Below are 27,787 nucleotides of genomic sequence, written 5' to 3'. Positions count from 1 at the left end.
CAAAAATTCATCATCAAAAAGGGAGGTCAATTGTCAATGGAGAGAAGATCTGATCTCAAAGCCAAATTCTACTCTGTACTACTATAACATACATCCAAGTTCTCAAGAAATACATTATAGTTTCTCCTCATTTACAGCAACCTAAATTTATTATTTTGTATATGAACAGCACCGCTGTATTTGATGCTGTGCAAACACATAAGAAATCACAGTTGCCATCTTAAAGGCTTTGCAAGCTAGGAAAGATTTCACTATCATACTCAAATTTGTTTTGTTTGTTTTTAAATCATTAAATGGCAGGAGGGAAAAATTTCAAAAGCTCTGAAGTTAGCAGTCTACATCTGAAGTCACTTTTAAAAAATAGGACATAGACTTCTAACTTCTGAGCCTTTGAAAGTTTTACCCCATGTCAAGTGTTCTGGCAGAGCACACTGTATCCATTAATTCCCTGATTTGGTATCACTATGAGATAAGAGGAAATGATAAAATTTCTGTCAATTTATTTTGAGATCTCTTTGACATTTATTAATTCTTAAATATCCAGGCTGACAACATAAGTTTGTTTGACCCAAATTCTCATTTATTGGGTCACTTGCTGTTTCTGCATGACCTTGAAAATAAAGTGTGGGATGAAATGCAATAATCAAAACAGAATTAAAAATACTTCTGAGGATTTCAGGTCTTCTTAATATATACACACACTGGAACTGTTGCTGTGGAGAAGTGTCTGAAACATCTGATACTTATTAGTTTTCTCAACAGAATGCAGATTTACTTAGAAATAACTGAGTAGGCAGAGCAAGAGGTAGTACTCTACAGTCCACTTTCTCCCCTCTCCCCTGAATCTGACTGAATACAGAAACATTAAGTTTAAAATGAGGCTTCTTGGGAAGTTTTGGGTTATTGCTTTATAGAAGTTGAGCCAGACTCTTCAGTCATCTGCTTCTTACAAAAAGTCCTAGTGGAAGGAATCATTAATGAATTTTTTTAAATATCTGGAGACTTTAAAAATTTAATAAAACCATCCTATCTGCTGGGGATGGAATGACAGAAGAGGGGAAAGACCTGACCTGGTTGGTACTGGTTGATGACAGGATACTTGTGAGTTGCCAGTGTCATGCGGCCACGAAAAAGGCTAACACAGCCATAGAATGTATCAGGCAAGGTATTTCCAGTAGAGACAGGGAAGTGTTAATACCATTATACAAGCCACTGGTGAGACCACATCTGGAATACTGTGTGTAATTCTGGTCTCCATCCAATGTTTAAGAAAGATGAATTCAAACTGGAACAGGTGCAGAGAAGGGCACTAGGATGATCTGAGGAATGTAAAACCTACCTTATGAGAGGAGACTCAGAGCTTGGCTTGTTTAGCCTAACCAAATGAAGGCTGAGGGTAGATATGATTGCTCTTTATAAATACATCAGAGGGATAAACACCAGGGAGGAAGAGGAGTTATTTCAGTTAAGGGCCAATGTGGAGACAAGAACAAATGGATATAAACTGGCCATCAACAATTTTAGACTTTAAATTAGACGAAGGTTTCTAACCATCAGAAGAATGAAGTTGTGGAACAGCCTTCCAAGGGAAGCAGTGGGGGCAAAAAAACCTAACTAGTTTCGAGACTGAGTTTGAGTTTATGGAGGGGATGGTGAGATTAAATGACCTACAATGGCATGTAGTCAATCTGCAACTACAGGCAGCAAGAATCTCCACTGATCAGTGATGGGACACTAGATGGGGAGGGCTCCGAGTTACTACACAGAATTTTTTCCCAGCTGTCTGGCTGGTGGGTCTTTCCCACATGTTCAAGATTTGACTGATCACCAGATTTGGTGTCAGGAAGGAATTTTCCCCGGGGTCAGATTGGCAGAGACCCTGGGGCTTTTTCCTCCTTCCTCTTCAGCATCAGGCACAGGTCACTTGCAGGTGAATTCCAAGTAACTTGAAGTCTTTAATCCATGATTTGTGGACTTCAGTAAGTCAGCCAGAGGTTATTGGTTTATTTCAGGAGTGGATGGCTCAGGTTCTGTGTTCTACAATGTGCATGAGGTCAGACTAGATTATCATGATGGTCCCTTCTAACTTTAAAGTCTATGAGTTTCAGGACTATGTGTTAGGGAAAGCATATAAATCAGAATTGAAGAAAGAGTCAAGCTGTAAAATTCAGATCCACATTTCAAGCACCTCTGTTTTGAAATGTGGATATCGGTTCCAGTCCATTATAGATATGTTGGGCTGGACTCCTTGCCTTCCACCAGCACAGCCAAGTTCCATATGACCACTGGTGAAAGCCTGGCTGGAGCAGAGGCCCAGAAGGATTCATAGCCCCAACACCATATCCACCTCAAAGCCAAGAGCCACTGAGCACAGTCCTGAAAGTGAATGAGGCTGGCATGGGAAGGGACCAGGGGCAAGTCATTGAAGAGAGGTTCTGATTCAGCACCTCTTCCAGGTAGATTCTGTTGGGTCTACAGGAGTCCCCTTTCTAAAGCCGTACTCCACTGAAGGAATCCACAGATGCACCGTCTCCACCAGAAAACTACATTGTATTAGAACTTGTTAACTAATATGTTAAACACTTGTAAAGGCAAGAATGTGTTTTAATAAAGCCACTGCGCTCTATATACTGAAAGAATCAAAATAGCTACTTGGGTGGGGAAAGAGGAAATATTTTTTTAGTAATTAAATCGGAAGCCTTCTGGGCTTATCTATAGAGCATCCAGAGCATAAGATTGCAATGGTAAGGAGAGCTCAAGGAGAAAAATTGGAGGGAGCCCATCTGAAGTGGGGGTTGTTTCTCAGTAAAATAAGATAATCACATGCCTAGGTATGGGTCAAGATACATTTTGTTTTCCTCCTTTTGTTTATTAAAACTTACATACACATGCTGATACTGATAGACAATAAATACATATACAACCCTGCTTCAATAAATACTATATTACCTACATACCTAGTTCCCCAAGGAGTACACTGCATGGTCTGTAAGCAGCTTCCAAAGCAAACACTCAGCTTGCTTTTTTTGCTTCTGTCTCATAAGGCTGAATTCTACCAAGTGGTACCTTTAAACTCACATGGGCTCCTTTCTACATGAGGTCAAGTACAGTTTAGTGGTGAGCCCAAGAGGTGCAAAAATGAACATTGCTCAAGTGCCACTTCTTATGTGTTCTATTTTCACCCTCCATGAATGAACTGGACAGCTCCAGGCTCTCTGTCTCTTGGCATTCAGTGATGTCAATGGCTCAGCAGGGTTGTAATTTCAGCTGTGCTGCTACTTTCCCATTTATTACCACAGTTTACTTTTGATCCCTAATGAAAAAGGCACATTCAGTATTCTCTTGTGTTTTTGATATTACACTGAAATAGCTTGCTTAATTTGCTTAGACTTTAGTGGTTATTATTCAAGCTGAAAATAAAATGACACTCATCAAGACCAGCTGATTTGTGAAGATTCCTGAATAAAATAATTGAAGTAAAAATAATTGTAATAACAATTAATTGGAATGAAGGAAGAGGGGCTTGTTAATATAGCAATATGTTTTGAAGTGTAAAGTTATGTACTGTGTAATGTGGCATAAATATTTTTATTTGACTTGTAACTATTTTGGATTGATTACGTGAATGACCATGTTTAGAGAGAGAATGAAATCAGCCATGATTTCTGATCAGTCATATGACAACAGTGAATTAAAAACATACAATGTTAAATGTAAGCATATGTCAATAGAAATAAAAAACTGCTTTTCTTTTCTTTAACATCAACATACCCTTCTAGCAGTACCATAGAACTGCAACCAAGACCACTTTAAAAATACTAACAAATATCAAACAAGATTAGGGTTGACTTTGTGGTTATTATTGAGCAGAATTTCTCCTTCCCTTCATAACTTTGGATGTAGGGGTAGAAATTAGCTTAAACATTGGATCTGGTTGAGCACAGGAACCAGAGTTGGGGGGCAAATGTGGCTTTGTTATGCCTTCTTCCCACCCCAATCCTGTGGCTGCTTAGGGACTGGTTTAGTCTCTGGAAAAACTTAACTTAGATCAGCCCTCAAGGTGCTCTAAGTTATGTCTGTTATGCCTGGCGACAGTAACCCCATAGGGCTGTTGTGGTAATGGGTTTGTGGTAGTGCTGCAGTCACACCCATTTTCCCTAGGAATTCCTTGATGCACCCTGACATTACAGCCTCTAAGCAAATGGGGCTGGTTCTCTAGCTCAACCACCACAAACTCATGATTTTAGGTTCAGAGGATGCAGGTTCAGTCCCCTCAGAAAAAGTAGGCTAGGACTGTCACTGCAAGTGGTGCTTCGTGGTTCAGAGGTCCACAACAGTTCAAATCCCCTCTAGAGCTAACGCTTCCAATAATTCCCTTGGATAAGTTTTATGTGGGGCTTGAACAAGCAACTTCTAAATCTAAAAGCATGAGTCTCTACTGATTGAGGTATGGATCAGATTTGCTAGTGTGTCGGCTAGAGAAGACTCGAACCTTTCATATGACCCAGGCACCAGTGGGAGGCAAACACACACTTGGACAATGTGTTAGCTGTAGTGGTGATGAGAGGATGCTATAATCATAGAAATGTAGGGCTCAAAGGGCCTCATGAAGTCATCAAGGCCAGTCCCCTGCACTGAGGCAGGATCAAATAAACCTAGATAATCCCTGATAGGTGATTGTCTAAACCAGTTCTTAAAAAAACCCTCCAATGATGGGGATTCCAGACTCCAAATATTTAACCTAAATCTCCTTTGCTGCAGATTAAGCCCATCACTACTTGTCCTACCTTCAGTGCAGATGGAGAACAATTGATCACTATCCTCTATATAACAGCTCTTAACATATTTGAAGACTCTTATCAGGTTTAGCCCCTCCACCGTCTTTCCTCAAGACTAAACATGCCTAGTGTGGTTGGTTGGCTGGCTGGGTTGGTGTTTTCTTTTGTTTTACATTTTTTTAACCCTTCCTCATAGGTTAGGTTTTCTAAATCTTTTATCGTTTATGTTGCTGTCCTCTGGACTCTCTCCAGTTTATCCACATCTTTCCTGAAATTTGGATTCTGGAACTGGACACCATATTCCAATCGAGGCCTCACTAGTACCAAATAGAGTAGGACAGTTATCTCCCTGTCTTACACATTACATTCCACTCCAGAATATTAGCCTTTTTTGCAACTGCTTCACAGTGTTGACTCTTATTCAATTTGTGATCTGCTATAACTATCACACCCTTTTCAGAAGTGCTACCACCTGGCCAGTTAGTTATTCCCCATTTTGTAATTGTGCATTTGAATTTTTTTTCCTTCCTAAGTGCAAAGTACTTTGCTGATCTTTATTGAATTTAATCTTGATGAGTTCAGACCAGTTCTCCAATTTGTCAGTCATTTTGAATTCTAATCCTGTCCTCCAAAGTGCATGTAGCCCCTCCCAGCTTGATGTCATTTGCAAATTTTATAAATATACCTCCAGTCCATTATCCAAGTCATTAATAAAATATTGACTAATACCAGGCCTAGGACTAACCCCAGTGGGACCCCAGGAGAGAGGCCTTCCCAATTTGAAAGCAAACCAATGATAACTACTCCTTTTGAGGGTAGTTGAAAGACCAGTTGTGCACACACTTTTAGAGTAATTTCATCTAGACCCCATTTCCCTAGCTTGCTTGTAGGACTGTGTCAAAAGCCTTACTAAAATCAAGATGTATCATGTTTACTGCTCTCCTTTATCCACTAGTCCAGTAACTCTGTCAAAGAAGGAATTTGGGTTGGTCTGGCATAACTTATTCTTGACAAATCCAAGCTGGCTAACCAGTTTCCATTATAACACCTGTTCTTCAGTCCCCTATAACTTTGGCTCGGAGAACTGGTTGGACAATATTCTTTTCTCCACTTACCCCTTACACTGAAAGGTAGGAGAAAGAGCAGCACAGAAATCTGATCTTCTGCATTTATGAATTCTTACCATTGGAATGGTGAAAAGTAGCACCTGAAAAGCAGAGAGCACCTGAGACAGTCCCGCAATGTGAAAAACTATCTCTGAAGTATTTCTAACATGACTGGAAGTAGGGAAGGCTGGAAATGCCACAAGAAAATCCATTCTCCTGTTTTCCAGCTGATATTTATTTACAATGTGATATACATACATTTGAAATAAGTAATGAATTATTATCCACACTGAATCTTCTCAGATTTGCTCACCGTTATTCTCTTATCTCTGGAAGAATACGTCCATGATGAAATGTCTACACGCATCAGGAAAAATCCTCCACTCCAGTGGGAAGTGGAAGCTAAGAAGTCATCTATGACTATCTCTGGAAAATATATCCAGCATGTATTCAGACTAGTGTATCATCTGTGCTGCTTGTTGGTTGCACTTTTGCAGGGAGACGGATCTTGCTTAGTATAGCTGCTGCTGAGAGGCTTACTATTTTTCTTTTTTTAAAAGATGGAGCAGGAGAAACACCCCTAGATTCAAGGAGTAGGTGGAAGCACTAATGACCTATCAACTACAGTTTAAATAGATTATTTGCTGTTTGTTTTCTGTGAAGAAATTAGTCAACTTAGCTGTTTGGCTGTCTTCCTGACATATATAAGCATATATAAGCACCACCTAGATATAGCTGCTGAGTGAGTTATATTGCTGCACCATTTGCAGTACTCTTCCAGTCTCCAGAGGTGAGGAAGGAAATCTATTGACTATAGCTATAGAAAATGCTCATGGCAATTAAGAAGCTGTTCCTGTTTTTCCTTCTGTCCTCTTATTCGGACAGATTCTGCCACTGTTACTAACTATGGGTAATACCTTAATTCACAATCAGTCCTGTTGCATTTAATGGGTCTATTTGAAGAGTAAAGGTCAGATTTTTAAATGTATTAGATGCCTAAAGAGGCATTTGCGTCCTGAAGTGGCTCAAGACCTTGGAAAAATCTGGTCCTTTAGGCACAATTCAGTGTGAGTAAAGATGGCAGGAATTTCAGGCAATGATATTAAATTCTGTTGAGTACAAACAATGTAACCCCAAGACATTTTCAGTTAAGAAGAATGCCCAACTTGCACATTTCAGGTGGTTGTTAGATTATTGGATTATAAATGGATATATTTTGGTATATTTCTGTAGTAAGAAGCAAGATGGATGAATATACACATATTCTATCTTTAATTAAAAATCCTTGAACTAGTCCATCCAACTGTCTACATGCTTTTTTTTTTTTTTGCAGTATGTTGTTTCCCATCCCCAGGAAAGAAAATGAGATTAATATAGTTACCAATACTTTCCGACACAGGATATTCAAGAAGTAGACTTTTTAAAGGGCAGATAAAAACTGGCCCTGAGTAATAATTATAGCACTTAAAGTCTGTTCAATTTTTTTTATTATTGCTTTTACTTTGCACCTGCTGCGTTCACACTGTGCATCTCTGAGAACACATTAGCTCCAAGTACTAGTACTGCCCACAGTTCAGTTAACAACACATTTCAGTTACGGGCAGTCATCACTGCTCAGCAGACAGTGTTAACCAACTGCAGGTACCGAGCAATTCTAGCAGATGAAAACATTCATCATACACATGGGGAATCCACAAACGTCTGTGACATAAATTTATTTGAAAATATTGGCCTATTGTTTTAACTATATCTGTATTCACTTGAACCAAAATCTGCAAAAGGAAAGGCAGCATTTTGGAGATGGAGGACTAAATAATTTTTATTTTCTTTTTTTACTTGGGGCACAGTCCTGCTCAAGAGATGGTGTATATGTTGTATCATTTTAGCAGCAGCCCTGGGAGCCATTGTGACTAAGAGACATGCCATTTCAGTAAAAGTTCCTCCCTTTCTTGCTTGTGACCTAAGCCAGCAACAAATAGTAGCTCCCTCCTCTGCTTTTTTTCAGCTACCCTAGCTCTATTGTTGATAAAACTTCTGTTGGGAAGGGATGTGAAAAAAACACTCTCCCACCAACATAGTTACTGCCTCTCATTGGGAGTAGTATAATTATGCTGGCAGGAGAGCTCTCTCCCATCAGCATAGAGTGGCTATGCGGGAGATCTTGCAGCAGTACAGCTGTGCCTCTGTAACGTCTGTAGTGTAGACATAGCCTTAGTCAGTGAATGTTAGGTGGGGACAGAAACAAAGTTGCATTCATTCTCTGACCCTCCCTGCCTATCTATTCCAGAAGGGGATTAGCCCCATTTACTACTATGTGCCCAGACTCAAGATCCAGGGAGACTGTGTAAGGGAAAGGAGGAAGTAATTAATTTCCTCTTATTCCTTTGCACAGCATGCCGTGCGAGTCTCAAGCTAGCCCAGAAAGCATCTGTTGAGCTTTATTTGTACAACTTAGAGTCAAATCCATCATCATATGTTGTACTCTTGCCAAACAGCACTAGCATCACAAAGAAAAACAGAAGATAGATTAATTTATATCATTTGGCAGACCAGATCTATTCAATATGGTCAATCTGATTTCTGTACAATTTCAACCAAGAGGGGAAAAAAAACCTAAAATGATACTAAGCTGAGAATGTATGAAATGGTAGAAAACAAGGAATGAATTCTGAATGAATACTTCATTGCTACCCTTTATGGAGCTAAGCATTGCTACATGAATATTCTAGGAAATTTGAATAACTCTTACTTCACCAAGGGACTGAGAGAGCCAAATTCTGTCCCGGTCTATTTCCATTGGAAACTTCAGCATCTCTTTGGCACTGCTGTGCTAACAGATACCTCCATGAATTTTGTGGAGGGAGGTAGCTAAATAAGGCCTATGTGTTCATTCAAACCCACTCTTCTTCTTGAAGGATAACGTATCTGACTGTCTCTATATGCCAGCTAAGCCACTTGAGATGCTGCAGGATTTAATCAAGAAAGGCAATACATCCAAGTAGGGGAAGTGTGAGGATTTCTTCCCAGCTGAGTGGCAGCTAGGGTAAATAAATGCCTTTCACTACTCATACCAGAGACGAGTCATAATTTACAGCCCCCAAATGCGTATGTAGCTTGGGCCAGGGCCTGGCTCATTGGGTCATACTCATCCATGGCAATCAGAGGGAGGCAGAGCTATCAAGCTAGTCACATTTGAAACACCGCCAGGACCTGTTCCAAACCCCTTCAACTCTGCCCTTTTAAGCTATCACATGAGGCTTACTGCCAGGAATCCATTAAGGCAATTTGTTATCCTTGATACGCTAAAACACATGGGGAAGTGGGGGGTGAGGTGAGCTCTGTGACTCCACCCTCTTTTACTATGTGGAAACTACTTCGGACAGACACTCCTTAACCCCTCTTCCTTGGGCACTCCTATTCATCAGATGCACTTTGTCCACTGCTCCCTGTAGTCTGCCTGGAACCACCCAGTGGGACTAGTTTGTGTAGGACAAAGCAACATATATATATATATATATGGCTGTCATATATTGGGTCCATAATATGACACTGTTCTATTACAGCATTTATGTTTCAAAATTCTGACAAAGAACCATACACTGTGTTAATTAGACACAAAAGGCAATAATTGCCCATGGAGCAACTCCACCAATGTCAATATAACAGGGATGACTATGGCTCAAGGAATGTAAATTAATGGTTCTTGGTAGCCTCAGCAGAGACTTCCCTTGGCTTTGTCACATTTTTAACTTTCATACTGCTACAAGACAGTTAGGTGTTCAATAATAAATACTGTTTGAGTATGGCACTACTTAACTTGCGATATTGTGGATTCTGCAATATCCACTGCAGTTTTGACAGTAGAAGGCCGGTCGGCCTACAGCGGAAAATCACAGAAAAGTAATAATGCACTTTATTACAGCAAATAATATAGTGCATTATTACTTTTTTGTAATTTTCCATGGCTTGTCGCAACTCAGCAGCAATTTTTTGACAATCATCCCGCAATACAAATGAGGCATTATGCATAAGGAAATTCTTTGCAAAATTGAAGTGTAGTCCAGACTAGTTGTTACCCATACTTGTTCAGGAGAGTATGCCTTATTAATGGTGGAGAAATTGTGCCTTTTTATTTTAAAGGGGGTTGCAGGAGGGGCAGGGGGAAGGCTTGTACCTCAAATACCAACAAAGCCTGGTCCATTTTTATTTGAACATGTACTGATGACCAACCCATTAATGTAGTTTGCAGCAAACTTATGCCTGGGAAGTCACAAATCAGAGAGAATTTCTTCCCTGACAAGTTCTAAACCACAAACTTAACTAGGGGAATGAAAGTGAACAGATTCTAGTAAATGGAACAGAAAAAGCAGAAATGATCATTTGTATGATTGTGGCCAGAAAAGTGACCCTGTGAAATGACATCTTATTTCCATCCGAAAATCTGGTTTTGCTGCTGTTAGCCATATTGGCTCTGCAGTACTATGGGAGAGTGAGCTTGATAGTCTTCTAGCTCATGCATAATCAAAGGAATTTTTAACGAAGTTGTGAGTGCAGAATCTTCATTACTGGTGAGATGTGAGTCAGAAAGAGCCCAGTTTGGCTTTCATATCCTGGGCTGAGTTTGCAAGGCTGGCAAACTTCTTAAACAAACAAATCTCTCTTTTCAACTGAGCAACTTAGAGCTAGGAGTTCTTGAGTTAAAATAAACATGGAATCACACAGTGATGTTTTCCCAGAATACCATTTTGGTGTAAAACTTGCACTGTTCTCAATTTACAAACAATATATTTTTTATTTTTGTTATTTACAGACTTCTAAATTTGGTGAGCATTTCTGGCAGTTGCTGAATATCATGTGCATACAGCAAATAGCAGAGATTGGCAATGACAGAAGATCATTGTTGGTATTCTCTGTACGCTGGACAGATATTTTCCATTTCATACCTCAGTCACTATTTGCTGCAGTGATTTCCAATACTCACTCAACCTTATCTGACACTCTTATTAGCAGAGGCAATAAACACAATATTGTCTTGTTGTTTTGTGATAGTTGTCTAAAAACCATAGCTCCCATTTCTCTCACACCCTTCAAATTGAACTACCTCAAAAGCCTAGCTCATACATAACCTAGTTTTTTCCAGCACAGTTGCTACTCTGTGTCCAGGAGCATTAGGCACATGGTGCTAAATTGAGCTTAAATAACTGAAAGCAGGGTTTAGAGAGGCAAGGTGGGTGAGGTATTATCTTTTATTGGACCAACTTCTGTTGGTGAGAGACAAGCTTTTGAACCACACAGAGCTCTTAGTTTGGCATTTACAAGGAAAACTGTGTTTTATTACCTTAACTTGAGCAGTTGCCACTGATAACCACAATAATGAAGACAAATTTCTGATACTTAACCCTACAGCTCATGTAGGACCCAATCCACTGACTTAAATGGGCTATGGATCAGTTCCTAAGGGGTTATTTTTACTGCAGTGATAGTAATGGTAATAAGCTTATCTAGTGGCAGCCACAACAGTGGTAATGCTAAGATGAGCAAAAAGGCAGATATGTGGGAGGCTGATGGCTCAGATGCTAATATAAGTAAACACAACAATGGTAGGTTGTGGGAAATGCTGATGTCTAGAGTAATCATGTCCAAATTGCTATAGGTGGAGCTGGGAGGAAGTAGTAAGTTATACTAAGCAATCTTCCTAAATGTATCAATTAAAATATTTTTAAAAGTGTTTTGTAATTAGTCTAGAGTGACAGCAACAATGCAGAGTATGGCTTCCCTTGCCTATGGCTATGTCTACACTGCAGTTAGACACCTGCAGTTGGCCCATGCCAGCCAACTCAGGCTCATGGAGCTCAGGCTGCAGAGAAGTTTAATTGCAGTGTAGACTTCTGGCCTCTAGGACCCAGTGAGGTGGGAGGGTCCCAGAGCTTGGGGTTGCAGCCTGAGCCAGAACTTCTACACTGCAGCTAAACAGCCCCACAACCCAAACCCTGTGAGCTTGAGTCAGCTGGCATGGGTCAGCCGCAGGTGTCTAATTGCAATGTTTCTGATCTTCACGCTTACTGTATTAGGTAATGGCACCAGAACAATTAGTACAGTAGAGCACATAGAATGTACACCCCCAGACATGCTTTGCACCTTCATTACTCATTAATGAATTTCCACCTAACTGCTGGCATATTGAAAATATGTTCTGGGTAGCACTATATAGCTAAGTGATTTATATATCTGGAGAGGTCACTGGAATGGTGGTCTCCTAAATGAACTGATGCAGGCTATACTCTGTTTTACACCTACCCTTCCTCCCTCCATTTCCCATGAGCAGACTAAATAAATCTTCTAAAACATAACGTGTCCAAATTCTTGGCTGATCCTTGTTATCTTTCTTAAGGCACAGAGGACAGAGGGTCTCCTTATTAGACATCCTCACATTGGAGTCAGGGGTTGTCTTGTGCCTGACTGGGTGTCAATTCCCCAACGCCACCCACTTTCATCCACTCAAGCACTCTCCTCTGGGCTATGTCAGCCCTGTCTTTGCCTTGCAGGTTAGCAACAGTCCTAAATAGTCCTGAATCCATCTTAATAGTTTCCATGCAATATCCACTAGGAGGGTGGTAAAACACTGGAATGGGTTACCTAGGGAGGTGGTGGAATCTCCATCTTTAGAGGTTTTTAAGCTGCAGCTTGACAAAGCCCTGGCTGGGATGATTAACTGATGTTGACCCTGCTTCGAGCAGGGGGGTTGGACTAGATGACCTCCTGAGGTCCCTTCCAACTCTAATCTTCTATGATTCTATGATCCAGCCCCCAACACTGTTCTCTTACAGAAATACAGGAATCTTTGCCGTCCAAAGGAGCGGTGTACCCCAGTTAACCAGTTTCATTTAAACTTCTGCTTCTGTATAATACAGAGAAGTTGTAATAACAAGAAATATGGAAAAAAGGAGAGAATTAACAAGAAACAAGAGAGAGTGGTGGAAAAAACAGGTTACAATGCAAAACAAAATAATAAGGAACCTGGGTTCATTAATAGGTACCTTATCTAATAAAGTGGGTCCCCTCTGGCCCCAGTACTGTCCGTTGCACAGCTGGCTGACTTCACAGGAACCAGGATCCAATTTTTCATAAGAACATCCCTACTCCCTAAGATTACTCCTCATTGAAAGGAGGCAGAGGGTTTTCTCTCCCACCATCCCTCATGCAGGTAAAAAATGTTCCTTTTTTTAACCTACAGGTGGTTTTGATCGTTTGAAGTTGTCTTTGGTTTTCCAATGATAGACTTGGGATGGAGCAAGGCTAGACAATTGAACCTTGCATTACATCACTAGCTTGCCAGTGGGGTTGGATGACAACTCCCTCAGGCTTTTTAGTGGGCCCATCCCTAAGACACATTGTCCCCTACTGACTAATTTTTACTCCAAATTCATAAAGAACACTTACAATACAAATACATTATTGCTCAAATATTAAATATACATCTTGCCATGATTATGAATCATGACTAGTTATGAGCTTTCTGTAGAAACCTTACACGCTACTTGTTCTGGATAAATGCACTGCAAGATGTTTGGTACAGTGAGTTTGTCAGGTCTGAGAGACAGTTGTTTGCAAAGAACATTGATCTCTTTGCCAAAGAGCTTGTGTAACAGTTCTTCAGCATTACCTGCTTCTCCCAGTCTCTGCTTCTGTTGTCCCACTTTACAACCAATGAAAGTGAATGGGATTGGAGAAGGGAGTAATGCAGCCAGAAAGGGGAGTGGAAAAGCAAATTGTCACATTTAATTGAGCCATTATCTTTTGGATGCTCTTTTTTCTTTAGAACAAAGAGTGACTATATGAAGTTATCATTCACTTTAGCTAAAACTATGGTTTCCTCTTCAGACAACACTGCCTACTACACTGAACTGTACACTTTCTTCTCTTCCTAATGGCAGCTCTGTCTTTTTTTACAAGAAAAGCAACCGTCATGTGTAGTGCTCTAATATCAGCTTTGGCACAAACATACAACTGTACCTGTCTGCTATCCAAGTGGTTGAGTTCCTGCCTCACTGATCACACCTCCTTTGAGGTTCTGAATAACTTCCAGGGGGCAGATGCTTGCAAGGATCTCAAAATATTTCACAAAGCTGTAGAATTTCCTCCCCATGTTTGGATAAAGCAACTAAGATTAAGTATGTTGCTCACAATCTCACAGCAAGTCAGTGGCAGTCAGAGATTGAATCTAGGACTCCTGACTCTGAGTGCCCTGCTTGAACCACTAGAGATGCTGCCTGCCAAGAAGTCATTTGACTACTTTTGCTAACCACAACTGTGCTCTGTCTATTTGTGTTATCCCTTTCTCCTGGCACTGTCTATCTGGCCTATTGTAAGCTTTTAGAGGCAAATGCTGTCTTCTAGTATATGTTCGTATAGCATCTAGCATCATGCTGCCCTGATTTTGACTGAGACCGTAGATACTATTGTAATACCAATAATAACAATCATAATTTATTTTTAAAGTAAGGGGTTTTAGACTCCTATTTAAAAGACCTTTAGTTGCCTTTAGTTACTGCATGCTGAAAACTAAAAATTGTTTCTTTGCTCTCCTGTCTAATCTGTACAACAGAAAAAGATTTCCAGTTCAGAAGGGGAGAAGAGGCAGAGCTTTCTATCCAGCATATAATTATGGCTACTATAGATCCACAAGAGAGAAATAAAAGACAAAGAGCTTGATCCTTTGGACTGTACTAGCGAAACTTTCATTGACTGAATGGACTGTGGATTGGAGCCTCAGAGAGCAACAGGAACAAATTGAGAAATTATGAAAATCTAGTACAAGGAAAAACACATGCCAAGGCAGGGCTACCACAGCTTTATGAATTAAGGCTTGAGTCGATTTGTTCATGAGCCTTGATCATTAACAAATTGATGCAAGTCATAAGATTGGGGAAGTTTATTGAGAATCATATTGACCATTGTGTTCAATCTCTCAGCTGGTTCCCAGGGAGTTTGGAGCAGAAATTGGCCTTATGTGCAAGTCTGAGAAAAGAATAATAAACTAAGGGGAAAACATCTATTTTCCATTCCAAACAAAATGATAGTGAACTGCATCCTTCCAGCCCAAATGTACTTAGACCAAAAAGAGCGTATTTTTTCCCCAGTATGATCTGATCACTTTTGTATAAAGGTGATCTTTTTCAATACCTTAATTAATTGTTCAAGATTCTTGCAATTATATTAAAATGAGCTACAATTTATAAACATAAGAACCAGGAAAAATGTTTCCACAAGCAATCTATAGTAAGAAACCAAAGGACCTCTCTATGCATTAGTACAATTATAAGTTGTTGACATGACCCCGCAAATTCAGGTGGATACAGATTTTAAGAAGTCTCATAGGAAATAAGATAAATATTTTGTAAGCCTAAGGAAATTGAGTACCACTGTACCACAAAATAAGCAAAATAAACTTTTTAGCGTATGCCTATAGTCCATGATGCTATCATACTTCACGAGTGATGTATACTGTAAGTTATTACTGATATCGGGCAGCCAAATATTTACAGGAAATGTCTCTGGTAATGAAACAATTTTGCATATGGTAATTTAATGTTGTTTGTTTGTTGTTCCAAGATGATTACAAATCTTGATTGTTTATCAAATACATGATTCCCAGCCCTTACAATATTGGTGAGAATTGTATCTCACAGTTCTTGCTAGTTTAAGAAGTATAGGAAATTTCATAGAAATTCACCATCAGCTGGCAAAAGTCCACTTGAATTCAGTGAATTTTGCTTTTGTTAAATAAAATGTCCTTAAATTTTGCAAATCTCATTTTATCTTCATAAGATTGGCATTCCAGCCATTATTCTAAAATATGTAAAACATGCCTTTTTAAAAAGAGGTATTTACATATGATATTACTAGTGTAGGAAGAGAGATTTAGGGAAAGTGTGAGAGGAGGTGGCTGGCTGGTACATAGAGTCTTTCTTCTTGCAATTCTGAAGATCCAGGAGCAAGCACCAGTAATCTTCGAATTAAAAAATCAAATTTCAGGAGAGTTAGGCACAATATTTGGGACTACAGAGATGAACAGAATACCTGCCTTCTAGATCTAGTTTTTAATGATGACCCCAGATGCCAACTGTACATCAGAATCTGGACCCAAATCAGAACTTTTTTTTCAGAGTTCAGTGGGTTGGGAGACTGTGGGCTGGCATGCAGATCCAGCTGTATTTTTAGGGCACAGAGAAGGGCTATTTGATGTCCAAGGAGAAAACACTATGAATATTATGAGCTCTCGTCACAATGATGTCAAGCATTTTTAGATTTACATTTTAATAAACTAAACAAGAAGTTTTCTGCACACCCTTTAGGTGGCATAAGGTATTATAGAGCTCCAGGGCACTTTATTTTTTCTACTACTGCAGAAAAACAAAATTCATTTAACAAGAGTGTGTTATTTTAACAAGCTGCAGTTCATGTACATACAGTAATTATGAAGGTCCTGCCCAGATTAAGGATTCTTCATTAGCTATATTGGTTTATTTTCTTCAGGTAGAAAATAGGGCCAGTGGGTCCCAAAGGAAGAAAATACGTTTCTAAAACCTGAGCAGGTCTTAATCAAGGCCTTTGCACTCAGCTAGAAATCAAAAGTTGATATGCCACTTGAGAGAAGAAATATAATATTAAATATATTTCACCTCAATGTTTATTCAAATGATTCTTCAACCTGACCTGTGTACACCACAGGCTAGTAAGTTAAAGGTGCAGCTTATCAGCAGATGGCTATTTCTGTCTGGAAAATGATCTCCTCCTTCAGAATTAAGAAGCCAAAGGGCTAAGCTACTTGTATTGCTGAGCCTGTGGGCACTGAGAACAAGATAAACAGTGTTAGGGCATTGAATATGGTATCTCTAACCTTCACGTAGTCTATATTTATCAAAATGAAGCTATTATGAGACTTTTTACCTTGGATTGGAGTTTGAATTTTTCTCACTTAAAGGGGTTGACCAAATTCTCTTCTGCCCTGTTTAACTGTCTTTGTGCCAAGGTGCTGGTGAGGAGCTTTGAGAGAACTCTCTATCTATGTTGCACCAAGCAGTGTGATTTATTGTGTTTATTCCAGTAGCACCTACAATATGCTAGGCACTCTTCAGTCATGTAGGAAGGAATAACTCCTGCCTCAAAGAGTTTACAGTCCATCTATTCTAGGATTAGAATAACCTAGAAAAACCTAGTTGGCTTCAAGACAGAGCTTAATAAGTTTATGGAGGGGATGGTACAATGATACAGCCTTATTTGGCAATTAACTGATCTTTGACTACTAGCAGTAAATATGCCCAGTGTCTTGTGATGGGATGTTAGAGGGGTTGGTTCTGAGTTACTACAGAGAACTGTTCCCAGGTGTCTGGCTGGTGAGTCTTGCCCACATGCTCAGGGTTTAGCTGATCACCATGTTTCGGGTTGGGAAGGAATATTTCCCCAGAGCAGATAGGCAGAGACCCTGTTGGCTTTTTTCACCTTCCTCTGCAGCATGGGGCACAGGTCACTTGCTGGTGGATTCTCTGTTGGATTCTCAGTACTTTGAAGTCTTTAAACCATTGAGAACTTCAGTAACTTAGTCATAGGTTAAAGGTCTGTTACAGGAGTAAGTGGGTGAAGTTTTGTGGCCTGCGTTGTGCAGGAGGTCATGATGATCATAATGGTCCCTTCTGACCTTAGTCTATTAGTTTTATACAGCCACTCATCACTGAAGTATCCCACCCTATACACAATTTACATCTTTCAATATGAATCTAAAACTCACAGTTGGCAAGTACTCAACCATAAGAGCTTAATGTTTGCTTTCCATGAGTATTTGGGAAAATGAAACTCCAATCCCCTCTTTGTTCATCTAATCAAAAACAAAAGGGATACAAGCACAGCTAAAACAATTTTCTTTTCTAATTCAAATGAATTCAATCTTTTTGGCAGAATTCACCCAACTTTGCAGATAAACCAAGACAAGTTTTGACAATGATCTCTTGGGGAAGCTATGGAGGTGGAGAGGCAAGATTTATAATACACCAAAATGACGAAATGTTTCAGTAGTTTATGTATGCATCTTGATTTATCTAGATTAAGTTTTTCTATAGCACCTACAGACCAGATTTTCAAAAGCATTTAGGTGCCTAACAATTAAGAGAGGCCCCTAATAGAATTTTCACATAGAAGTTTATTTCTATAGGCATTATTTACTCTTAAAATCCCCCTACTCCCCTATCTATGTTTCTAGGTTCATAAATACATTTGAAAATGTGGCCCTAAGTGCTGGTCTCTACAATTTTTAAAAAATGGTTTTGTCTTCAAACCAATAATATGTAACTATGTTGTTTTATAAACTATGGGCCAGAGTCTACCTTCCCTCCGTGCCTTGCCCCTCCCTCCCACAATCAGTTTCCTTATGTTGCTTGGGCAGAGGTGAAGCTCCACTGGTGAACCTGACTCCTCTGACAAGTGCCCTGCTTACGCCAGAATATGGGTCATGTTGGGAGCAGGGGACAAATTGCAGCTGTATTACACCATTTCTTAGCTGTCAGATTGTCTCTTATGGCCCCCAAGTTGCTGTTACTTAAGTTTGTGTTGGGGCTGTTGTCATTTTGTTCCACAAAGTAGGGGAGCTGGTTCCTAGACATCACCACCTCTTCCTTCCCTCTTACACACTGAGCGGATCTCTGCATAGAGGAAAATGTAATCCACTTGTATATTTATTTGGTGTGTTTCTTCCCCCCCCCAAAAATTTGCTCATAGTTATGTGAGTACGAGAGAGGAGAGTAATAGTAGAAGTCCAAAGGGTCAGGGACAGAGAACGTGCTAGAGATTATAAAACTCTTAAGCTGTGGAATAGTTTCCCAAGTGCAATGGTGCAAGCCTCCTCACGTGGGACATTTAAAATTAGAGTGGAGGAAACACTAGACAGTGTACTCTGGGGAATAATCCTAAACTGGCAGGGAGATGGAAAAGACCGTTTTCATTATACAGTCTAACTTCTATGATTTGACAATGTTGCTCAAGACTTCACGGGATGCATGTGTCACTCACCACTATTACAAATTACAAATTCCCATTTAGCAGAATGATAAACCATGCTGTGCTCCGTGCTGCAGCACTAACGCTTAGTAAAATACATTAGACCCCCTAAGTTCATCCATGCTGTCTGCTCAATACGTGTATTTTAGGAAATGGCATTTTCAGATGTATTTAAGAATTTGAGCAGAGCACTGTTTGAACTTAGACCCGTTCCTTTCCAACTTGCACAGTTTTTTAATAAACATTAAGCTTTTTATTTAAATGTTTATATAACTACTTCTCCATGATTATTGCAACTATTAAGACCAATCACAACCTGTAATAGCTTTAACATTATTACAGACTTTCATTTAACCCATCTTTATTTATAAAACCGGGCAAGAAATAATTACATTTTATTTCTTTTAGATGGCTTCACAATTAACATTTCTAATTTTAAACTTAAAATAAATGCATTAAATATAAAATGGCATCAGTAATGACTAATTTTAAAAGGAAATTAGATTTTTTTCCTATGGTTGTAAGAGTTATCAAGGATGTTTTAATAGATAAACTACTGACAAAACCCAACCTGGCCTTTGTATTTGTCATGAGGAGCAAGTGTAAAATTATCAAGTAAAACAAACTCAGGTAGGAAAGAGTAAATATTGAAAACAAACCATACATGTGTACAAATGAATAGTGTATTTTACTGCATTGACCTGGAAGCAACCTGTCTGCACTCTGGAAGATAGCTTATTGATTAGAGTGCTTAGATGTAGATATCGTTTGTGCTGAAACTATAACCCTTAAGTATGAGGTGTGGAGGGGTACTGAGCTATTGCCAAATGTCAGTCTGAGGTTTTATAGCATAACATACCAGGAATGATCAGAGGTTCACTAAAGGAAACCAATGCTGTAAAAGTACAGTGCTGCTAGTCAAATTCCAGTCTAAGAAGTATGTAAAATGACTAAAAATCTAACAGCTGCTTACAAACAGCAGGTGGGACCTGTTTTTTGTTTTTATGCTTCAAGCAGCAAAAGAAACTCACAAACAAAAGTCTCACTCACAAACAAAAGTGAAAGCTGACATAAAATTAGTTTAACATCAGACCTTTCCCTTATAAGAACAGAAATGGATAAAAATAAATGCATACTCATACAATATATATCATATGCTGTTTTCAAAAGGAACAAAAGAAAAAAATTGGTGACTGAATGGTTTAAGGGATTGGAATTAATTTGGAATGTTTTGCCTCTGCTTCAAATCCAGTCTAGAACGCTTGAAATAAAAAGTTGTCAGCCAAAGGTGTTTACATGGCATTTGTGAAATGAGTTGGTGGTCTGTACGAGTCGGTCAGAAGATTTTCACATCCGCGTTGGCAGCCCCAGCAGACGAATCAAGTTCTAAATAGATATAGCGACTGAACTATCAGCTCAATAAATGCTTCTTCCAACCTAGAGTTGGACAATGTGGGGAACATGTCTGTTTTTTACATCTGTTTTATGTATAAAGGATTTTCGTGTGGACTGTCCATCATCTTTCACTCTCAGTAAATTAACTGGAAAAAATGTTTTTAAGAAAATACTTGAAGCAAAATAATTTTGCTATATGCATCCTATATGCATGTACATGCATAACTTCAGTTTAATAGAACAGCATAAAGAGTTTTTAGGAAGCTGATTTAAACTGAATTAATAGCTTGTTTATTGTATTTATATTACCTACAGTCCATAGTTTACAAAAAAAATGAGAAGGTGAAATGAATAGTGAGAGTGTATGGCTGAGACCTGGCAACTAATAGATTTTTCAATTCAGCAATTCTGTAACATTGACAATACATTTTGTTTCGAGGTTGAACCAAAGATGAAAATTTTCAAAATCTTCAGTGAACTGAAGCATCTAAAAATGTTCTGGGTCAGATATTCTGTCTGAATTCTGAGCATTTTTTAACATTTTAATTAAAAAAAAATAAATTATAAAGGAAATTTCTAGATGTAACATAATTTTAAATTGATTTTTTTTTTTTTAAATCTTGAAACAAAAATATTTGGAAGGAATGGTTTAGGGTTTTTTTCAGCTAGAACAGTTTGGCAAAACTTACACATCTGTAAAATGTTTCAGTGTGGCTGAACCTCCATTTTTTTCTATTTTGCTCTAATTTTAAGAATCCTGCGATAGCTTAGGTACATGAGGCTACTCACCTAGATAAATCTAAACACATGTGGAGATCTTTGCAGAATTGAGCACTAGGTTTATTTTGGGATATATTTAGATATGGTATGCCAAATTCTGCATGTCTTTACCAGCAAAACTCCCATCGATTTCCCTCTTCTCCCTCCCCCTTTCCCCCCCACCAAGCATAGACAACTAAAGCCCCAATCTTCCAGTGAACTCAGTGTTGGTAGATCCCTTCATCACAAAGCTAATAAGATGGTGCAGATCCAAAGGGTACTCACTGCTTTAATTTTTACTATTGGGCTCAGCAACCTTAAAAGAGTAAATAATGTATATGCCACCAGCACTCCTAGCTATCTTCGTGATACCACTGACTTCCTGAGAAAACCACAATCCATCAGTGATCTCTCAGAAAACACCATCCTAGCCACTAGGGATGTAGAAGCTCCCTACACCAACATTCCACACAAACTGGAGGATTGGGCCAAAAGAAATCTAATGAGGTTCAACAAAGAAAAGTGCAGAGTCCTCCACTTAGGAAGGAAGAATCCTATGCACAGCTACAGACTGGGGACCGACGAGGTAGGCAGCAGTTCTGCAGAAAAGGACCTGGGGGTAACGGTGGATAAAAAGCTGGATATGAGTCAGCAGTGTGCCTGGTTGTCAAGAAGGCTAATAGCATATTGGGCTGCATTAGGAGGGTCATTGCCAGCAGGTGGTGGGAAGTAATTATTCCCCTCTATTCGGCATTGGTGAGGCCGCATTTAGAATATTGTGTCCAGTTTTGGGCCCCCCCACTACAAAAAAGATGTGGACAAGTTGGAGAGAGTCCAGCGGAGGGCAACAAAAATGATTAGGGGGCTGGAGCACAGGACTTATGAAGAGAGGCTAAGGGAACTGGGCTTGTTTAGTTTGCAAAAGAGAAGAATGAGGGGGGATTTGATAGCAGCCTTTAACTACCTGAAAGGGGATTCCGGGGAGGATGGGGCTAGGCTGTTCTCGGTGGTGGCAGATGATAGAACAAGGAGCAACGGTCTCAAGTTACATGGGGGGAGGTCTAGGTTGGACATTAGGAAAAAGTTTTTCACTAGGAGGGTGGTGAAGCACTGGAATGGGTTATCTAGGGAGGTGGTGGAATCTCCATCCTTAGAGGTTTTTAAGCTGAGGCTTGACAAAGCCCTGGCTGGGATCATATAGCTGAGGTTAGTCCTGCTTTGAGCAGGGGGTTGGATTAGATGATCTCCTGAGGTCCCTTCCAACTCTAATATTCTATGATTCTAAGATGGACTACAAGCCATCAGGAACATTTTCCCTGATGATGACATGGAACACCTGGTAGCTGAACTTTGTGACTTTGTCCTGACCCACAACTACTTCAGATTTGGAGCCAATCTATACCTCCAAGTCAGTGGCACAGCTATGGGCACCCACATGGCCCCACCGTATGCCAACATTTTTATGGCTGACCTAGAACAACGCTTCCTCAAAACTCGTCCCCAAGCACCTCTCCTTTACCGACGCTACATTGATGACATTTTCATCATCTGGACCCACGGGAAAGAGTCCCTCGAAGAATTCCACTGGGATTTCAATAATTTCCACCCCACCACCAACCTCAGCCTCGACCAGTCCACACAAGAAATCCACTTCCTGGACACTACAATACAAATAAAGGATGGTCACATTAATACCACTTTATACTGAAAACCAACTGACCGCAATACATATCTTCATGCCTCCAGCTTCCACCCTGGACACATTACTCGATCCATTGTCTACAGCCAAGCCCTAAGATACAACCAGATTTGCTCCCATCCCTCAGACAGAGATAAACACCTACAGGATCTCCATAGAACATTCTTAAAATTACAATACCCACCTGGAGAGGTGATGAAACAAATTGACAGAGCCAGACTAGTACCCAGAAATCACTACTACAGGCCAGACCCAACAAAGACAACAACAGAATACCACTGGCCATCACCTACAGCCCTGAACTAAAATCTCTCCAACACATCATTAAGGATCTACAACCTATCCTAGCAGATGATCCCTCACTCGCCCAAGCCATGGGAGGCAGACCTAACCTTGCTTACAGACAGCCCCCCAACCTGAAGCAAATACTCACCAGCAACCGTACATCATACAACAAGAACACTAACCCAGGAACCTATCCCTGCAACAAACCCCGTTGCCAGCTCTGCCCACACATCGACTCTAGTGACACCATCACAGGTCCTAACCACATCAGCCACACCATCAGGAGCTCATTCACCTGCACATCTACTAATGTAATATATGCCAGCAATGCCCCTCTGCTATGTACATTGGTCAAACCGAACTGTCACTATGCAAAAGAATAAATGGACACAAATCAGACATAAAAAATGGTAACATCCATAAACCAGTCGAAGAGCACTTCAATCTCCCAGGACACTCTGTAGCTGACTTGAAAGTTGCCATACTTCTACAAAAAACTTCAGAAACAGACTTTAGCGAGAAACTGCAGAGCTGGAACTCATATGCAAACTTGACATAATCAAACTGGGTCTGAATAGTGACTTGGAATGGTTCTCTCATTACAAGAAGTAATTGTCACTGTTCACACATTCTCACCTTCTAATCAATGGTTGTGAATAGGCCTCATCTACTCTAACTGAATGGACTTTGCTAACATCTACCCTCCCCATTGTTGTTCCTTACCCTTGGATGTATATATATACCCCTTATCTGATTTCTGTTTCTTGCATCTGATGAAGTGGGTTGCAGCCCACGAAGGCTTATGCCTGCAGAAATTAAATTTGTTAGTCTTTAAAATGCTACAGGACTCTCATTTTTATATATATAAAATTTTAACTTTTTTGTATTTTTGTTTGTCAGAAAATATTGGTTAACCAGCTATCAGACCAATTCAAGTTCCTCATCTCTAACTCCAATCCTGCAATCACTTATGTATCTGAGTAACCTTACATACTGAAGTGGTCCAAATGGGACCAACCATGTAAATTTACTTACATGCCTGATAGTAGTCAAAGAAATGAAACAAATTGGGGAACAGATAGGACAGTTTGTTTGTTTGTACAGTTCATTGAAGTTGGAAATAAATCTAAAGATAGAAAAGTATGTAGCCCTAGGAGTTATTTGTTCCTTTATTGTTTGTAACTTAAAAAAAAAGTTTTCAGTACTCTATTGCCAAAGTTTTTGATACCTACAAAACAAACAAACTAATATAGACTCTAGCCTGGCAAATAAGGGTTTGGTATTACTCCTCCTACTCCTGCAATATCAGTAGTTCTCTGAAATAAATTTTCTGTACTATTCTCATGGATTTAGTGACATAATTTCTGTTAATACTAATGGTGGTAGTCACACTAAACATTTCCAAGAATAATGCTGAAAATGTACCCCCTTGTGTTTACTATCGCTGTTGCCTACTAAAATGTGTGCTTCTGATGTTCTTATAGTTGTCCAGATTTTATTACATTTCTCAGAAGAGGGCAGGGTCTTGTTACTCTTTCAGAATGAGCATAGTATAAAGAACCAGAGCCCTCCAGTATAAGCATTAAAATCTTTATTAGTATAATCACTTAAAGACTACATTCTCTTTCTGAATCTATATTCTAAAGCAAATAAGTTTTTATATGTATTAAAGAGAGCGCCTTTTGCTTTGTCCTTTTGTGGACACTTTTCGGGAAGGTAGGAGGCTAAGGGGTTGCTACTTGTTATGGTCCTCCTCTGTTGTGCTAGATAGTGTGAAAAATATTGGTGACTTAGGTCTTGATCCTGAACCATTGGAGTGGGAGCAGGATAAAGCCCTTGCCACCCTATTTTGTTCCTAGTGATATTAATGGCAGAACTCCCGTTGACTTCAGTGGTACAGAACCTGGTTTTCTGTGTGAATCCAGCATTTCACATGGTTCACTTGAGAAGCTAATATACAACGAATCTATTCTAAATTATTTGAGCTGCTCATGCTTAAGGAAAAACAGAAAGACACAGATCCTGAACAGGCTTGTGCTGCATGTGTTTAATTTTAATGTAAATTTGACTTTAAATTATTTCAGTGGAATTATTCATGGGAGTAAAGTTAAACACACTTAAATTATTTTCAGGATTGGGGCCTAAATCAGGATTCCTGTTGTTCTTCTGTTTCATGCTTTAAAATGTGAACATAAATAATGACTCACTAGTAAACTGAGAAATTCCTTCCCAAGTAAACATCCTAGCTGCCAGGCTATAAGGTAATCTTGCTATGCTTTTTGGTTTGGGGATTTTAATGGGAAGAGGGTGAAGTGTCTCAATCATTCCTGTTGAAGCTGTTTCACTGTGTATAAATAAATATTCACTGGCGCAGAGGCTGGAACCCCAGCTTTTCCCATCTCCTCAGTGAGGGTTCTATCTTCTGGACTGGATCTCTTTCAATATCTCCAGTTAAAGCTGGTTATAAAATTCTGGAAGAGTCATTGGGCTACAGAGAACAAGTGATACTGATATTATGGTCCAGGGCTTAGTGGTTATTATGGTCCAGCTGGGAGGCAGAGCACCTAGAGTCCTGTTGCTGCTTCAGAATGGGAATTCAAACCTGGATCTCCTTCATTCTAGATGACAGCTCTAACCACTGGGCTATAATTCATCTAGTTTTAGCCTCATCTCATGTGATCTGAAAAAAGAAATTGTGGTTGGAGTTCGGTAATCTCATTTATAATGTTACCTCTTCTTACCTGCTCACCCCTAATAGTTCCTGTGCTTGGAGAGACTAAAATTGCCCACTGAATATGTGGCCCAATTCTGTGGGTAGAGGAGAGCAGGGGGTGGTGTTAAAAGTTGTTCATCTTTTTCTCTTTATAGTAAGGGCCAGATCCTCAGCTATTGTGTCCACTGAATTCCTGAAAAGTGTATCTATTTTCAGTGTTAAGATTGGCTTTAGCTCCACTAGATGTTATAGGTTGAAATGCTATAGCCTATGTTAGATAGGAAGTCAGGCTAGATCATAATATAGTACTCCTGACTTTGAAATTTAATAAATAGTTTTCTTTTAAACAACAGAACATGGTTGGGGTCAATGCAGACTTCCAACACTGCCTAACCAGTGTGCTTCATATCAGTCCTTTGTCTGGTCCACACACACAAACTTCACACACATTTAACTACATTGGTGCAACTCTTTATTCTGTTTAGCAGTGCATTATATATCAAAACTAGCTTAACTGATATCATCCTGACTAAAACCAAACCTAAGGGGGTTGAACCAATTTTGCTAAAAAAATGTAGACTTGATCTAGTTAAGTCAGTGCAATTTCTGAGTGTTCTAAAGCAACTTGCTAGAACTACCTCTACAAATGAGAGGATAAATAAGAATCCATGCCAGCTGAATCCTTGGCTTCTCTGAGACTGCCAATTACTGCCAAATGGTGTGTTTTGTGATGTGAACACCTGTCTGTTAGGAACTGCAGTTGAGACCATCAATTTATTTCGCATACTCCAACAAAAAGCTATCAGATTCTCACAGCTCTAGGTCACTATTAGCCTGGATTGGATTTGAACCGATAGCCCAGAGGTGAAACACTCCATCTCTCTTTGCCATACCAATTCTAAAGCCATTAGGAATCCCTTAAGGCTCACTCTTTAATGTGACAAGCTTAATGGATGAATGGCAGTATCTTCACAAACTCTGAAAGCCTTGTTTGCCAACAGGCGATACAATAGCAAATACTTCAATTGAGCCATAAAAATGAATTATTTTGATGACTGTTGCTTTTGACTAGGTTTTCTATAATAAAACTTCACACAATGAATGCTAAACAAAATAATAGTTCTATTTAAGAAGAATAGTGTATTGGCAACCTATTTGTTTTAATCCCAATTTTCACTTTATGTTTTACACAGGGCCTAATAGAAAACCCATTGAAGTCAATGGAAAGATTCCCGCTCACTTTGGTGGGTTTTGGATCAAAACCTAAGTGTATTACCTAATAAATGCCAATGCCATTAAAACACAGAACCCCTAAATCTGAAGAAGAAGAAAAATCGGACTATAGGTTTATGAGAGTGTAATCACCCACGTTTCCTTGTATTTATGCCAATAAAATCTATAATTCCCAGCAACCTATCAGCACACCTGTCAGTTTCAAAAAAATCTTTGAGTACTAGCCAATCAAAAAATAAAACCATATTAAAATAAGTTAAAATTTTAACTGAAATTAATAGTTTTAATTTTTTTTTTTTACATACATGTGTGAAATGGAAAACAAGGCATTTACTGAATCTGATAAATGTAGTCTCAAAACTAGTTTGTGAAAATTTAAAAACTACATGCTTGTATATTTCATTTACCATCAGCACTAGTCTCTATTTTGGAACTTACAGTCATTCAAAACCTTATTATTTTATTAATAATAATGATTTGTATTATAGGACCTCCAGAGTAAGTTGTGTTCCAGGACCCCATTGCCTTAGGTGTTGTACAAAACGGAATAAAAAGACAGTCCTTGCTCCTAAAAGCTTACAATTCATTGTCATCCTGAATGACTGTGAATTGCCACTGTGAATGACAATGGATGGTCATTGGGCCAGAAAAAGTGTGACAATGACTCTACATTTAGGGCGAGAAAACCAAAGTCAAGTCCCTGCTTCTGTGACTAATTATACAAAATAGAACAGCTTCAAAGGAGAGCTTGAGAAGTGCCATAACCCAG

At 39.3% G+C, this 27,787-nt stretch overlaps 1 protein-coding gene across 1 annotated transcript in view; it reads left to right on the top strand.

Moving 5' to 3' along the window:
- PTPRD (protein tyrosine phosphatase receptor type D) overlaps window positions 1-27,787 on the top strand; it is a 1,886,025-nt gene that overhangs the window by 23,125 nt on the left and 1,835,113 nt on the right. The gene's annotated exons all lie outside the window — the stretch shown is intronic.

Source organism: Emydura macquarii, unplaced genomic scaffold (genome assembly GCF_026122565.2).
Source record: "Emydura macquarii macquarii isolate MOO-44397 ecotype Brisbane River unplaced genomic scaffold, CSIRO-AGI_Emac_v2 contig_1451, whole genome shotgun sequence".
In the NCBI taxonomy this organism is placed as follows: domain Eukaryota; kingdom Metazoa; phylum Chordata; order Testudines; family Chelidae; genus Emydura; species Emydura macquarii.
This window is presented reverse-complemented; position numbering and strand designations above follow the sequence as displayed.